The following is a 15,901-nucleotide window of genomic DNA, read 5'->3' as shown; positions in this document are numbered from 1 at the left end:
ACTAACTAGTCCTAAACGTAGTACACAGTACACACTTTTTAAAAACAATTTAAAATATTACACAAAGGCTGTAAAGCACACTCTAAATCGATCCGAATATTTGATTTCCGCGATCCGTTTAGGCAACATTAGGCAACGTGGCGCTTCTCCAGCAAAGCATTTCTCAGTTTTGTGAACTACTGGTGCTTTTAACACACCAACTTACGCAACTCGTCAGGATGGCCGAGTGGTCTAAGGCGCCAGACTCAAGGACTCCTGTCTTTCCATTGCTTGGGTGTTCTGGTCTCTGAATAGAGGCGTGGGTTCAAATCCCACTCCTGACAGCTTTTCCCTCTCTTGCATTTTTCCTGTCTTCTTGTGCTCGCTGACAACGACAGAAAGAAGAAAACGGAGAAACAGGCTTGCGGGCACATGATGGGCAGGGAAATGCTTCGTGAACACTTCAATGTGATTAGCAGAAAGTCAAATAGGCTTCGATTTCTCCCTTAAGAACTGTTTGGGGTGCCTGTAATCGAGTAAAGATTTACGGTCAAGGTATGCATTCAAAGGTGAAAGACCGAAATATAAATCCAGAAGAAAATGTATTAAAACATATTGTTTTCCTTGCGGTTTCCCCTGTATTTCATTAAATGTGGCATTGTGAAATCAGCCTGTAGCCCTACGGAATGCAGCCACTCTCCCGGTGACAGCGGCAGGAGCCGAGAGGATTAAATCAGAGCTCGAACAGAGAGTTAAAAAAAATATGGGCAATTAGAACATAGATCATTTATTATTATTTTTATTAAACTTTCCTATCTGCTCGGCCTTACTGAAGTATTTTAGCTGCATTTTAGCTTCTATTTATATACTTTACAGTAGTGTTTAGTAAGAGAAGAGAGATACAAGCGCTAAACCCCCACAATAACCAAACCTTAACTAAAGCAGGAAGATCAGTTTCTGCTCGAGACAGCCGTTTTCTGAACTGTAAATCTCTGGCTGGAGACGCTGTGTGTCCGGACTCAGAGGTTGATTAAGAAAAGACTCGGAGAGCTGCAGGCGCAGCTCATTGCTCTGCGCTCCCCGTGCGGAATGCGCGTGTCCTCCCTCCTTCATTACCTTCATACACTCCTCTCAAACCATATCAAACTCCTGGAATATTTCGGTGAACAGATACTGGATCTTTCTTTCCGAGATCATAGGCAGAAACAATAAACACGGTGAAAACAGGAAGGTATTCTGATCGTATAGAGAAATGCGCAAAAATACATTTCCTAAAATCCAATAAAATCTAGTTACATTCTGATGCTATTTTGATGTATCGGAATAGTTTTGGCACAGTTGTTACAGCAAAGAGACAAATAAACTTTTTTTAATTTCATTCGAGCTGTAGTTTTGAAAATGTTTTTTAAATTCTCTAAATAATACAAGCACAAACACCCGTTATAAGCGTCTGACCATTGATATTCTTGAATTATAACACCGTACACACGCTGGCAGGCAGTTCAGCGAATATGATGTCCCTGCAGGGGCCGAATATTAGACAGACGTATACATACAGTCATCGTGTGGAGTTTATTCCTCCTCTGCCGCAGTCTTTGCCTCTTGTCACATTTGTGCTTAATTGTCGATTTTTTGTATAGAACACCGAATATCTTGAGGAAGCCTGTCAAGCGAAGACTGATGGATTATTGAGGTGCAAACACTGGTTCAAAATCAACACCCTCTGCTATTGCCGTTGTTTCATTGATAATTTCTTCAAATTCCTCATCTGACCTTCAATATCGAGGGATATTGAGCATAATACCATACAAATTGTAACTTTCTTTTGATTGCCAGTTTTATTAAAATGCCATCCCCTTTTACAGTTATTTTAGATGTTTGGCAAGGCGTAATATCCCCCCTCTCACCCTCAGCTAAAATATTTTAAAAGTACAACAACATTACATTATATTGAACAGCGTTTATGTTAACATTTATATTCAAATTAAGGTAAATATACGAAAATATTAAAATAGAACTCCGGCGATCTGTTGTTTTTGCTTGACAAGTTCTCGAACAATTTTGCATTGTTTTTTAAATTACTTTAGCTGAAGATGCAACGGGAGCATAAGTGAATTCTCCCTCACTCACTGGAACATATAATTCTATGGGTGAATACTAACTGCTTGCAAGTTGCCAATGTCGGTAATTATTGGAAATTCCCGGTAATGTTGACTCTGGTACTCAATTGTTTACTACTGCAAATATCAAAATAGTTCAGGTTTTGCGGAACAATTAAATTTTTGCGGTGATGATGTTTACTATAGGAAGAAGTGCGTCCCTGGGTGGGATCAAAAAACCCACCTGGGGATTAATAGCCGAAAACGCTAACCGATTGCACCACAGAAATGCTTACACCTTGCTTTTTTTCATTTACATACTTTTGGTGAACAAAAAAAATCGCTCGCATTTCATCTTTCGCAAGCTGTATGATTTAAAAAAAACAAGTTGTTCTGCAAAGGAAATGAATAAACGCATTAAACCAAATCAAGACCTCTTTGAGTGTCCCAAATTACATGTTCTGTAAAACAAGACAGGAAAAAAAAGGTACCGCTGGAATTCGGATCCAGGATTTCCTCTTTATGAAACAGGTCTTTTAACCAGCTTTACCACAGCACTGGCAGAATACTATTCTTATATAGGTGGGTACCCACCCTCAAACCTTTGTTCTCTCGCTATTTTACCTTTGCCTACTGCCCTGTCTCTCTCACACCTGAAGAAGGCTCCACGGGCGAAACGTTGTGTTCTCGTTCTTCTTTTTTTCAGCATGGAATAAACCTATTACCTATTCTTATACAGCCTCTTGGAAACACCGCTCTGAGACATCTGAGGTCGATGTGCGCTGAGCCTGGTCGCCGAGCAAAATCATGCCCAAGGGGGGCAGCTTTCGTGACGAGGTGGCCGAGTGGTTAAGGCGATGGACTGCTAATCCATTGTGCTTTGCACGCGTGGGTTCGAATCCCATCCTCGTCGGTTTGTGTTTTCGACTTGTGATCCGTTTCTAAGTCGGACTTGTTTTCTTTAGCTACTGTAGTAGAGCAGTAATATTTCTAGCGTTGGCTGAACATGGCTTACAGCAGTAGCTGACAGATATAGTCTCTTAATATTTAGGTTAAATGTATGCTTTGTACTGCTTTCACCTGATATTAATAGTAGTCCTGATGAACGATTTAGGGACATGGCGCATCTTGAAAATGTTCTTGTTAATTTCAGTTTGGAAAAGATGCACTCACCAGAAGCAGAAACTGGTCGTATCTGCAAAATGCGCAATGCAATAGCAATGTCTTGCTATGAGTCCTTACCTGTTACAGGAGGCGTTGTAGGACTTTTTTAGTTCAGAAAAAGCTATCAATTCATCTTACATTTCTACTCCATCAATATTAGCAATGCTATCTTTACTAAGCTCTAAATATAGCTCTAAATAAATGCAAATTTTAAAATACATTTTAAAATAAATGCTATTCCATATGTTGTAACTTTGTGGTATTTAGAAATTTTATCTGAGGATGCAAGGGAAAGTATTATACAACTGTGAAAGAGGCTTGTATTTTAATACAATTTTCGATCAAAAGAAAACCAAAGTCCCTATGATATTACCGTCAATATATCTTGATATCAACGTTCAGTTGAAAGATTTGAAGAAACTCTCAAACAAGCAACTGCAGTAGCAGAGAGTTTTGATTTAAACCGATGCTTGCAGATCAATACTCCATTCATCCTTGAAAGAAGCAAAGACAGGGATATTTTGAGTGTCTCCATGATCCTCTTCTCAATCCAAAAGAAAGGTTTTATATGATCCTGATCCCACTAGAAAAAGGGTCAATTTCAGCCTGCACTGATGTCCCTTCAAACGTTTTATAAGAACTCTGGACGTTTATACAGTGGAAGCCTGGTCCATTTCTTCTTCTGAACGAGACTATGGGAGTGAGTATTTTGACGTCGAACTGGGATTTAAATAGAGGAACACTACACTACATTGGGCTACACGTGTGACAAAGCGTTTGCTTTCCGACCTCTCGATAGCTCAATTGCTGGATCTTAAGACTATAGACAAAAACAGTGGGCATTTCTTATGTCCCTGGTCTGAATCCAGTTTGAAGGATGGTGTTTTCTTGTTCCTTAATCAAAAAGTGAAAATTGCGAATTTGTCTTTCACTTTGACGTTCACCCGAAACCTCAGTATATAAAGAAGTAAAGGCTCCTGTTCTGGATCCTAATGCTAATCCTCACGTCTGATTGTTTTGCTTAGACCTTTAAAATGTACACTGTGGACTGTTTGCTCTTCCTAACACAATTAAAAAGCCGCCGACAAACTTACCGATCGGGAGTTTAGTTCAGTGATAGCGTGCACTTAAGACGCTCCGTTTTCTATCGCTGGCATCTCTGTATTCTTTTTAAACGCGATATTTTTTATTCTTGAATTTCAGGGAGACTCATAAACCCTTTGTCTGTTTTAAAGATACATTATTTTAAACCAGACATAATGAAAGACGTAGTAACTAGACACACATACAAGACACATGAATAGTAGCGGCTCTGAATGTAATACAAACGCCAATGGCGCAATGGATAACGTGTCTGATTACGGATCAGAAGACTTTAGGTTTGTACTCCTTCCTGGTTCGTGAAGAAGCCTTTAAACCTCACTACTCAACACTGACATCGTAGGGTGTGCGGTCCTACACAACCTTACTATCGACTGGATGAGTCTTCTGTTCAATCTCCGATTCTTTCCGCACATTCCTGCTATTTCACCACCGTTATTGTAGGATAGCCACAGACACGAGTATACTATTCCGAACAAATGTCTTAAAAAATCACGTTGAAAAAGGTGACAATACGTTTTTGTTTCTTTAACTTAACCTTACTTTTGCCTGTAAAGTTCACATTATTTTCTGTAGCCGCAAATCCCCGATATTTCTGCTGTCTCCCGAGAAACACAAGCGTGGAGTCAAATCATATTAAATGACACAACACATCTATTAATTTAACACCCAGATGTGACAGAACACATGTAAGACTTACACACAGCTTTTAATATGCTCTAGTGAATTTGCAGGTGTCCTGGGGAGGGAAGAGAACTGATATTAAGGAAATACATATTTAAAGGGGATGTAAGTCTTAAATGTGTTTTGTCACATCTGGCTGTTAACTGAATAATTTTTTAGCATTATTTATTGTGTTTTGACTCTATACTTGTGTTTCTCAGGAGACAGCAGAAATATTGATGTTTACATTTCTATTCACATTCCCGGTGATATTGACTGAGGTAATGCAGAAGCATGTTCTCTATAACAATAAACGGTGCGAGAAGACAGGAAGAAAGGCACCGCTAGGATTTGAACCCAGGATCTCCTGTTTACTAGGCAGGCGCTTTAACCAACTAAGACACGGCGCCGACAGAATCCTCCTCTTTTACTGCGACTTGGACACACCGCTCTGAGACACCTGCGTTCAGTAAGCGCTGAGTCGGCTGGCTGAGCACGTTGCCTCCTTTACATTCAATAGGAGCCCCGACACTAAGAGAAACGTATAGAAATGGGTTTTATCCGGCACTTTTCATGTCCAATGCGCTTGACATCTCCCACGGGCGACAAAGTTCATTTACGACACCTTTCTTTCTTTCTTCTTTCAGCAGGAGTACAATAATGGCAACAACATGTTTGGAGTTCGGCATTTCATTTAGTCTGCGGAAACATCGTATCGGAATGAACTGCCTGAGATAAAAGAGTAATTACGGCTTCAGATCGTTTTTACAGAGCATTGCGTTGTTCTGCTCATGCTGACTACACGCTTTGGATATGTCATTTACTGCAAGCGTTGCTTTTCCAGGTTTTTCTGAAATTCCTCGCATTTGAGCCAGCAATAAAACATTTCATTCCCGTCGCTGAATACATCGTGGAAACGGTATTTGCAACAGAATGCTGTCACACATGAAACATTTTCGTTATTCGGTTCTAAAGTTTGAAAATGAAAATAAAACGGGGGTCACTTCATAGGCTTGAAAGAAGTCCAAGCAGCATAAAAACCCGCGAATTCTTACAAAGGCTGCACCTTTCTTCTGCTGCTTTTATAAATCAGCCTTAAACATTTGAATGCATACCTTACTGCTGCTAACCACATTCACGTGTTTACGAAGCTTTTTTCTGTCCGTTATGTTTTTGCTAAGCAGTTTCTCAGTTTTCCTCGTACTGTGATTGTCAGCGAGCACAACAAGACTGAAACAGTGTAAAGGCAGGTAAAAAAGTCAGGGTAAAACGCCTGATTGTCGGGAGTGGGATTTGAACCCGTGCCTCTATTTAGAGAGCGAAACACAAAGCTTAAAAGACACAAATCTGTAAATTTGCTGTTTTAAACCGCTCAACTATCCTGAAGAAATGGGTGCGGATTGTATCAGTCACATCCGATTTTCCGTAAATTTAGGACGATTGATACAACTGGACGAACAATTTGTGGCGTTTAGCATGACATGGAAAACGGTACCGGAGCGTTCGGATCCGGACTACAAGACTCAGAAACAGTTTTTACCCCCGCACTATCAAACTATTAAACTCCCAGCCTCTCTCACTCTCTCCTCACCTCTCAGCTATGACCTGAACTTCACAGTGCCTTCTTTCTTACCAAAAACCCAAACACACATTGAAAATCTACCTCTACCTTACATGTCAAAAAGCTCACTCCCCATCATTTCTATCCCTTTATTTCATTCTTTTGATGCGTGTTTTTGCACATAACCTGTTACCTTTTTGTTGTTTGGCACACTGCCCGTTGTTGTTTTTTGCACATCGGCTGTTGTCTCTGTCTTTCTTTTGTTATACAATTGTATTGTTGTTGTGTTTTTTTCTTTGTACTACTTATGTCCGAGAGCTAGCTAAATAGCATTTCGTTATACCATATACCTGTGTATGAGTATAATGACAATAAACTTGGACTTGAACTTGAACTTGACATAGTCTTGCAGGCAGTATATTATTTTATCGTTTACTCGTTTAAAAAAACATGGTTTTCTTGTTCCTAAGTCAGATTTTTAGTGCTTTCGAACGTTACTTCCAACCTGGACTGACAGCTCACCCGATCTGTTTGTGATCAGACGATGGAGTGGGGGGCTGTACCAAGCGCACGTTCCTTCCCAATGCTGAGGCGATCATTCAGAAGATGGTTGTGAAGAGAGACAAGCTTTGTCGACTAAAAAACAATGCAGGATATGCAAGAATACTAATCACTGGCGACAGTTATGCGCTCTTACTATTGAGTTGCGAGTTTTTTTGAAGACTTTGAATCTAAAGGAAAGTGGAGACAAATGAAACAGGCACGGGTGGGGTGAACCCACGATCTTCGGTTTACAAAACCGACGCCTTACCACTTAGCCACCGCACCTTCGAGGAAATATGGGAATAATGTTGTTCAAATTTTTTTTTTCTGAATCTGGTTTACATCGCCTGGAGGCAGCAACAACAATAAAAGGGATACTTAACAAGGAGATACGCTGTAGCAGTGCGACTCCAACAGATGCTCCTGAAGAGGCTGGAGGTTTAAGCCAGCTCCTTAGAACACTCGGCCACGTTACTCTCAACAGCGGCTCTTCAGCTCTTGTTGTTTGACCTAGTGTTTTTATAACGCGTGGAATTGACCGCAGCTTCGTTTTCTGAGATGCTTTCTCTCACGTGGTGAAATCTCGACCTCTTTGGCATCTCTGGCTATAGTTCTTCTGTAGAGCAGGCTTTCACACCTCTGCTTTTAGTGCCCTTGAAGTCATTTTATTTTTACAGGAAGACGCATTCCCTAACGATCTCTCTTGTTTTAGAAATGCTTCATAAGGCGTGTTTGATTCAACGGACAAACAGTATACTAATTGTACAATGCAGATTTATGCGGCATTCGTACTGGATTTGAGTGGGATTCTGAAATACTTCTTGCAAAGGTATTCAGACTTTCTTGAACCTATAATAAAAAAACAGACCTGAAACTCCCTAACTTCCAATCTCTGATGTTGCTGTCCTTAAACTCGGACGTGATGTTCTGCAGACGTGTGCATAATGTCCTGTTTTCTTACAGTGTAGACATTTTGCTGTTCACGCTCCGCATTCATCTGCTTTGTGCATTGTTAGTCCGCAACTGTAACATGTAATGTCAGCCGTCCCCTGTTCTTCTCGTCCGGCTGCTCGGCTTTTGTTTGTAAAGTTTGAGCGAGCGCCCCGTTCAGTGTCACTTTGTCACTGTGGTCAGAAAGCATTCTTGATTCTGCTTGAGCTGCTTCATGAATTCTAGCGACTGTAAGAGCTCTTTCTAAAGTCAGCCCTTCCTCCTGCAGCAATTTATAGTCTCTTATGTGCACATTTTTCCACAAGTTGATATCTTAACATGTCAGTTTCCAATACTCCAAAGTCACAAGATTTAGCCAGTTCTCTTAGTGCAGTCACAAAAGCAACAACAGATTCGTCCTGAGACTAAGTTCTCTGCCTAAATTTATGCCGTTCCAAAACCACTTTTCTCCGCGGTGTAAAGTAAGCGTCTAAGGCAGCTACAGTCTGTTCATATGTACCTTTTGCTCAAGAGAGGTTGGCGAAAATCCGCTGCACGGGAGCCCCGATACAGTGCAGTAGTGTAGCCCGTCTCACGGCATCCTGAGCTTCTGTAGATCCACTGGCTATTTAAAAAAATCTGTACGACTCCATCCATATCTTGTATTCCGTATACAAATACGGAGCTCCGAGGTTCAGTAGAAATGGTGGAAAAAGCTGAGCATAAGCAAAGCTTCTCGGCGCGGCTACCATATCTTCCATATCGAAAGCTAAACGAAAAGTCCGAAAATTCAGAAGTTCGTTTCTACCAGCAAGAGAACTAAAATCAGCAGTGTTCTGCTCGCTTTGAGTCCGTTAACCACTCATCTCTCGTCGCCATAAATGTTGTGTATCTTAATAAAGAGACGTTTTCATATTATTTTAACTATTTTATTAACTACACAGATCACGCCCTTACACCATATATTCCCGCCTTCTACTCTCTCGTTCTGTTGTCTCGCGATGTCTACTCACTATACTACATTTAGCATGACTTCTTGTTGCAGTTGAGCTCAAAGCTGGAGATGATCTCCATATTCTACTGCCGTAACTAGTCCGAAACGTAGTACACAGTACACACTTTTTAAGTGAACTCAGGTTGATAAAAAATTAAACCAGCGCCCTGTCACAGAAACGTACCCCAGTCTCCCGCGCAACAAGCGGGGGTACTCAGCACTATACTAAAGAGGAGCGCTTGTCTGCAGCTGAGCGTCAGCTCTGTTTACTGTCAGCAGTCATTTCCTCATTTCCAAATACTTTTTCACCTGCTTTCAGCTTTTAAAGACGGTCATAAACGCTCAAGAAGTAATGAATGTCAGTTGGAAGTCTGTTTCTGTTGTCTCAGCTCTTGATAAAGAAAAGCCGTGCGTGGGAGACTCCCTCTCTGAAGAAGTTTGCCGTCACCCTGCGAGGGAGAAGAGCCATCAATCACCGAGGCAACTACTGAGACAGTTAACATTAAACACGTGAAATGCGAGATGTTGTGATTTTTTTCCGCTTAAGGCTTCTATCGTTTCTACTCTAACGAGAAAGACCTCTTTATTAGAAGTGAGATTTTAACAAACGTCTCCAGGGTTAACTGCGACCTGAACGCAACGCCTTAGACCACCAGCCATCTGGCCTGTGGTACTTAGAGCAGTGCTCAATAAAAATGATCAAAAACCGAAAGCGCTTCTTATGCGGATCAGTATATTCCGATACCACTGGTTCTGCAGAACAAATAAGAAAAGCCGAACTCAAAGCACTGTGTTGCCACTACGGGTACTCTGCAGCTGCTTTAAGATCTACTCACACCGTGTTGCCATTAAGGCTACCTAGTTAAAAAAAAAACTTATCGTCATCTTTTTGAACGTGATTATTAGACACCCGTTAAATCTCAACCGAGGTTTCTTGAGAGATCGTTCAGCGAGCGAGTATTAAAAAACTACGTCGCTTCCAACCTCTGCTCTCACTGTAAACTCAGACGTGATGTTCTGCAGATGTACAGTGTGCCTTTCCTCTTGTCGTATTCAAGAGTACTCACTGTGTGAGCTCCTCACTGCGTGTTCTGTACTCTACTGTGATTTAATTTAGATGATTACGTGGAGTAGAGTGACAAGATCTACTTGAACATTTTCGGTTTGTGAAATGAAACACTAAATACACTACTGTAAATACAAGTAATGGACATTTAAAATAACCACAGTACACCTAGAAGAGTGAAAGATAAAATACTATTTAGAATGACATTCACAGACTTAAGAACAGCACAACCGCCCGTACAGGGACTTGAATCCTGGGCCCTCAGATTAAAAGACTGATGCTCCACCGACTGAGCTATCTGGGCTCTGAAAGAAAGTCAACACTGTCGGGATCCTCGCACGTGTCTCTTGTTCCGAAGAGTAGTCATACTTTACCTGTCTGGAATGACCACTGACAGACTTTATCATGAAGCGACGGCACCACTCCCAGTAGAATGAGTGAGAAATACAGCATGACATGGGTAGTAAAGGGGCTCCCACAATCCATCTTTCCTCACATTACTGATTTTTTTCAATAGCATTTGGACCTTTTTTCACATTCAGATTTTTTTCACAGTTAATAAAATCTTTTAATCAACAACATTAAAAAGAAAACAAATGGAACATTTTTTGGAACAATAATTAAAACAATCTTTCAATGCCTTGGTTGTATACGTGTGCACACCCTTTATAAAGGGAGTTGCAACAGTGCTGAAATTTAAAGAGCATTTCTGTAGAGAAAACAGCCTTGATGTTAAGCTTAGGGAGCCTGTCTTTTAGAAATTCTATTTCTTAACACCCTGCACAGCCTCCCGACAGACTAACGAATATTTTTGGGAGAAATTGGCTCACACACCGGAAGACACTAACGTTTATTTACGTTAGAGTATGTGAATAACAGTTTAACCAAAAAAGTCTGTAATTGTGATTTTGTTAAAATTCAATAAATCGTCTATCATCAGTAAGTAATTATTAAGAAATTGTTTTATTTCATAAACTATAAGACAAATTAGAGAGTTTATAGGTCATAAACGTCGCTTATGTTCTTTTAACTCTAGCGTTCAGGATCCAAACCCAGGTGCGGACGGTTGTGTTTATTGAATCTCTTGTAATCATCAAAAGTCGATGTGTAGTCCTTCAGTACTTTCTCGAGTTGTGCCATGGATATTTTATACGATCAATACTTATCATGCTCTTTTGTATTTTCATTAACAAACGGAGTTCAAAGTTCAAAGTGTGTTTATGGCTGTGCTTCACATCTACACGAGAGCACTCGTAACAGTACAGGACACGCAGTGAGGAGTTCGTGAAGCTTTCAGTTTAGTGCGGAGTTCAGAAGGAGGATTCGCTCGCTGAATCCTAGAGGTGTTTTCTGCAACAGCCACGGCAAGTGTGAAGTAATCTCTGGATTTCCTGAATTTGAACTAAATGATTAGTTCAAATAATTTAGGATTTAACAGAACTAAATGAGGTACATTTAAAACAGCAGCGCAATTCTGCAGCACGTCGAGTGTGCCTGCATTTAGTTGTGTAAACCTGGCTCTCTCTGAACACAAGCAAAGAGTTCTCACTCAACAGAAGATTGCGATGTGAGTACTGTAATATAAAGCACCTGGAGATGCCAGGGATTGAACCAGGAACCTCATACGTGCGAAGCATGCGCTCTACCACTGAGCTACATCCCCGATGAAAAACGCGAGGGAACAGACTTGTCCAGATGCTCACTGATCACAATCCACCACTCACGAAGAATGCCTGCAGTTTCCCACTTTCGCGTTTCCTCTACTACAGAGTAAATGCATGGGAATGAAGAAATAAGAAAGGAAAAATAATCGCATTGAAGCTTCAAGAGACTGGGCACAAATTAATCTATGATTTTTGTATCCAGTCACACGTGCGACGGTGGTTAATTCCCAGACTGGGGAGTGCTTTTTTCTACCTCATTACTCGACTGTCTTTCAATTCTGTTTTATTTGAAAGCTTTTTGCATCTTTTAAGTGCTCTTGATTAAACTATGCATAGAAAAACAGCACTACTGATTATTTTCATGGACCGATGCACACTTGTTCTGTACAACTCGAGTGATAAAGCCCTGTCTGCAAATATTGTAGAAGAAAATAAAAGGGTGAAACAACGCCCCAACCACAGGAATGGTAACAGGAAGGATCGTGTTCTTATTTGATAAGTCCTTTTGAGATGTCTTGTCAATGCACACAGGCGTTAGAGCTGAATAATTTACTTTTAGTGGTGTTTTTAAACAAAGATGGAACATGTTATTTCTATACCAGGAAGAAAGGAGCAGACTTTAACTTTTAGAGGCAAAAACGACACCTTATCAAAGCTAATATTAATTAAAATGACATCACAACAAAAGAGTGGAGCCTTGAGTGAATAAAATTAGATTTCATTGGACGTCTGTGTCTCCATAACTTTATAGGTGAGAGAGAGGATTGTGATAATTTGCAGGTGCTTCTCGGAACTGCGTTGGTGGTACAGGCGCCTTCCAAATAATTGAGTCGGGTTTGAATCCCAGCCTGTACAAACCCAAATCTTTTCAAGATAATTCGTGGTCTGCTAACACATCTTTTGAAACACTACAACAGGTAACACCCCGTGTGAAACATCATGAACATCTGATAAAGCCTGAGTTTTACATACTCTAACGTAAATAAACGTTAGTGTCTTCCGGTGTGTGAGCCAATTTCTCCAAAAAAATATTTGTTAGTCTGCCGGGAGGCTGTGCAAGGTGTCAAGAAATAGAATTTCTAAAAGACAGGCTCCCTAAGCTTAACATCGAGGCAGAAAAAATGCTGTTTTCTCTACAGAAATGCTCTTTACATTTCAGCACTGTTGCAACTCCCTTTATAAAGCGTGTGCACACATATACAACCAAGGCATTGAAAGCTTTTTTTTAATTATTGTTCCAAAAAATGTTCCATTTGTTTTCTTTTTAATGTTGTTGATTAAAAGATTTTGTTAAATGTGAAAAAAATCTGAATGTGAAAAAAGGTCAAAATGCTATTGAAAAAAATCAGTAATGTGAGGAAAGATGGATTGTGGAAGCCCCTTAACTACCCATGTCGTGCTGTATTTCTCACTCATTCTACTGGGAGTGGTGCCGTCGCTTCTGGATAAAGTCTGTCAGTGGTCATTCCAGACGGGTCAGGTATGACTGCTCTTCGGCACAAGAGACACGTGACTTCCGAGGATCCCGACAGTGTTGGCTTTCTTGCAGAGCCCGGATAGTTCAGTCGGTAGAGCATCAGACTTTTAATCTGAGGGCCCAGGGTTCAAGTCCCTGTTCGGGCGGCTGTGCCGTTTTTAATTCTATTGTGAATGTCATTCTAAATAGTCTTTTATCTTTCACTCTTCTAGCTTTACTGTGGTTATTTTAAATGTCCATTACTCGTCATTACAGTAGTGTATTTAGTGTTTCATTTCACAAACCGAAAATGTTCAAGTAGATCTTGTCACTCTACTCCACGTAATCATCTAAATTAAATCACAGTAGAGTACAGAACACGCAGTGAGGAGCTCACACAGTGAGTACTCTTGAATACGACAAGAGGAAAGGCACACTGCACATCTGCAGAACATCACGTCCGAGTTTACAGTGACAGCAGAGGTTGGAAGCGACGTAGTTTTTTATTACTCGCTCGCTGAACGATCTCTCAAGAAACCTCGGTGGAGATTTAACGGGTGTCCAATAATCACGTTCAAAAAGGTGACGATAAGTTTTTTTTTAACTAGGTAGCCTTAATGGCAACACGGTGTGAGTAGATCTTAAAACAGCTGCAGACAGAGTACCCGTAATGGCAACACAGTGCTTTGAGTTCGGCTTTTCTTATTTCTTCGGTAGAACCAGTGGAATCGGAATATACTGATCCGCATAAGAAGCGCTTTCGGTTTCTGATCATTTTTATTGAGCACTGCTCTAAATACCACAGGCCAGATGGCTGGTGGTCTAAGGCGTTGCGTTCAGGTCGCAGTTAACCCTGGAGACGTTTGTTAAAATCTCACTTCTAATAAAGAGGTCTTTCTCGTTAGAGTAGAAACGATAGAAGCCTTAAGCGGTAAAAAAATCACAACATCTCGCATTTCACGTGTTTAATGTTAACTGTCTCAGTAGTTGCCTCGGTGATTGATGGCTCTTCTCCCTCGCAGGGTGACGGCAAACTTCTTCAGAGAGGGAGTCTCCCATGCACGGCTTTTCTTTATCAAGAGCTGAGACAACAGAAACAGACTTCCAACTGACATTAATTACTTCTTGAGCGTTTAGTTTAAAAGCTGGAAGCAGGTGAAAAAGTATTTGGAAATGCGGAAATGACTGCTGACAGTAAACAGAGCTGACGCTCAGCTGCAGACAAGCGCTCCTCTTTAGTATAGTGCTGAGTACCCCCGCTTGTTGCGCGGGAGACTGGGGTACGTTTCTGTGACAGGGCGCTGGTTTAATTTTTTAACAACCTGAGTTCACTTAAAAAGTGTGTACTGTGTACTACGTTTCGGACTAGTTACGGCGGTAGAATATGGAGATCATCTCCAGCTTTGAGCTCAACTGCAACAAGAAGTCATGCTAAATGTAGTATAGTGTGTAGACATCGCGAGACAACAGAACGAGAGAGTAGAAGGCGGGAATATATGGTGTAAGGGCGTGATCTGTGTAGTTAATAAAATAGTTAAAATAATATGAAAACGTCTCTTTATTAAGATACACAACATTTATGGCGACGAGAGATGAGTGGTTGACGGACTCAAAGCGAGCAGAACACTGCTGATTTTAGTTCTCTTGCTGGTAGAAACGAACTTCTGAATTTTCGGACTTTTCGTTTAGCTTTCGCCATGGAAGATATGGTAGCCGCGCCGAGAAGCTTTGCTTATGCTCAGCTTTTTCCACCATTTCTACTGAACCTCGGACCTCCGTATTTGTATACGGAATACAAGATATGGATGGAGTCGTACAGATTTTTTTTAAATAGCCAGTGGATCTACAGAAGCTCAGGATGCCGTGAGACGGGCTACACTACTGCACTGTATCGGGGCTCCCGTGCAGCGGATTTTCGCCAACCTCCCTGGAGAAAAAGGTACATATGAACAGACTGTAGCTGCCTTAGACGCTTACTTTACACCGCGGAGAAATGTGGTTTTGGAACGGCATAAATTTAGGCAGAGAACTTAGTCTCAGGACGAATCTGTTGTTGCTTTTGTGACTGCACTAAGAGAACTGGCTAAATCTTGTGACTTTGGAGTATTGGAAACTGACATGTTAAGAGATCAACTTGTGGAAAAATGTGCACATAAAAGACTATAAATTGCTGCAGGAGGAAGGGCTGACTTTAGAAAGAGCTCTTACAGTCGCTAGAATTCATGAAGCAGCTCAAGCAGAATCAAGAATGCTTTCTGACCACAGTGACAAAGTGACACTGAACGGGGCGCTCGCTCAAACTTTACAAACAAAAGCCGAGCAGCAGGACGCAGTCATGCTAGAGAAATAGAAGAACAGGGGACGGCTGACATTACATGTTACAGGTGCGGACTAACAATGCACAAAGCAGATGAATGCGGAGCGTGAACAGCAAAATGTCTACACTGCAAGAAAACAGGACATTGTGCACATGTCTGCAGAACATCACGTCCGAGTTTAAGGACAAGTATCCCTTTTATTGTTGTTGCTGCCTCCGGTTTACATTTGGCGATGTAAACCAGATTCAGAAAAAAATAATTTGAACAACCTTATTCCCATGGTTACTTGAAGGCGCGGTGGCCAAGTGGTAAGGAGTCGGTCTCGTAAACCGAAGAGCGTGGGTTCAAGCCCCACCCGTGCCA

The 15,901-nt window shown here is 41.1% G+C and overlaps 5 non-coding genes across 5 annotated transcripts; 4 read left to right on the top strand and 1 right to left on the bottom strand.

The window, feature by feature from the left end:
* The first annotated feature begins 212 nt into the window (after positions 1 to 212).
* Positions 213 to 323, top strand: trnal-caa (transfer RNA leucine (anticodon CAA)). Its single transcript has 2 exons — positions 213 to 250; positions 278 to 323. It is a non-coding gene; the product is annotated as a tRNA-Leu (tRNA).
* A 2,586-nt stretch (positions 324 to 2,909) lies between these two features.
* trnas-gcu (transfer RNA serine (anticodon GCU)) lies at positions 2,910 to 2,991 on the top strand. The gene has a single exon. It is a non-coding gene; the product is annotated as a tRNA-Ser (tRNA).
* An 8,700-nt stretch (positions 2,992 to 11,691) lies between these two features.
* Positions 11,692 to 11,763, bottom strand: trnaa-cgc (transfer RNA alanine (anticodon CGC)). Its single transcript has one exon. It is a non-coding gene; the product is annotated as a tRNA-Ala (tRNA).
* A 1,551-nt stretch (positions 11,764 to 13,314) lies between these two features.
* Positions 13,315 to 13,387, top strand: trnak-uuu (transfer RNA lysine (anticodon UUU)). Its single transcript has one exon. It is a non-coding gene; the product is annotated as a tRNA-Lys (tRNA).
* Positions 13,388 to 15,829: 2,442 nt separating this feature from the next.
* On the top strand, positions 15,830 to 15,901 carry trnat-cgu (transfer RNA threonine (anticodon CGU)). Its single transcript has one exon. It is a non-coding gene; the product is annotated as a tRNA-Thr (tRNA).

This window comes from Lepisosteus platostomus, unplaced genomic scaffold (genome assembly GCF_059453375.1).
Source record: "Lepisosteus platostomus isolate fLepPlt1 unplaced genomic scaffold, fLepPlt1.hap1 Scaffold_127_H1, whole genome shotgun sequence".
Classification (NCBI taxonomy): Eukaryota; Metazoa; Chordata; class Actinopteri; order Semionotiformes; family Lepisosteidae; genus Lepisosteus; species Lepisosteus platostomus.
The sequence above is the reverse complement of the archived record's forward strand: the minus strand, read 5'-3'. Positions and strand labels throughout refer to the sequence as shown.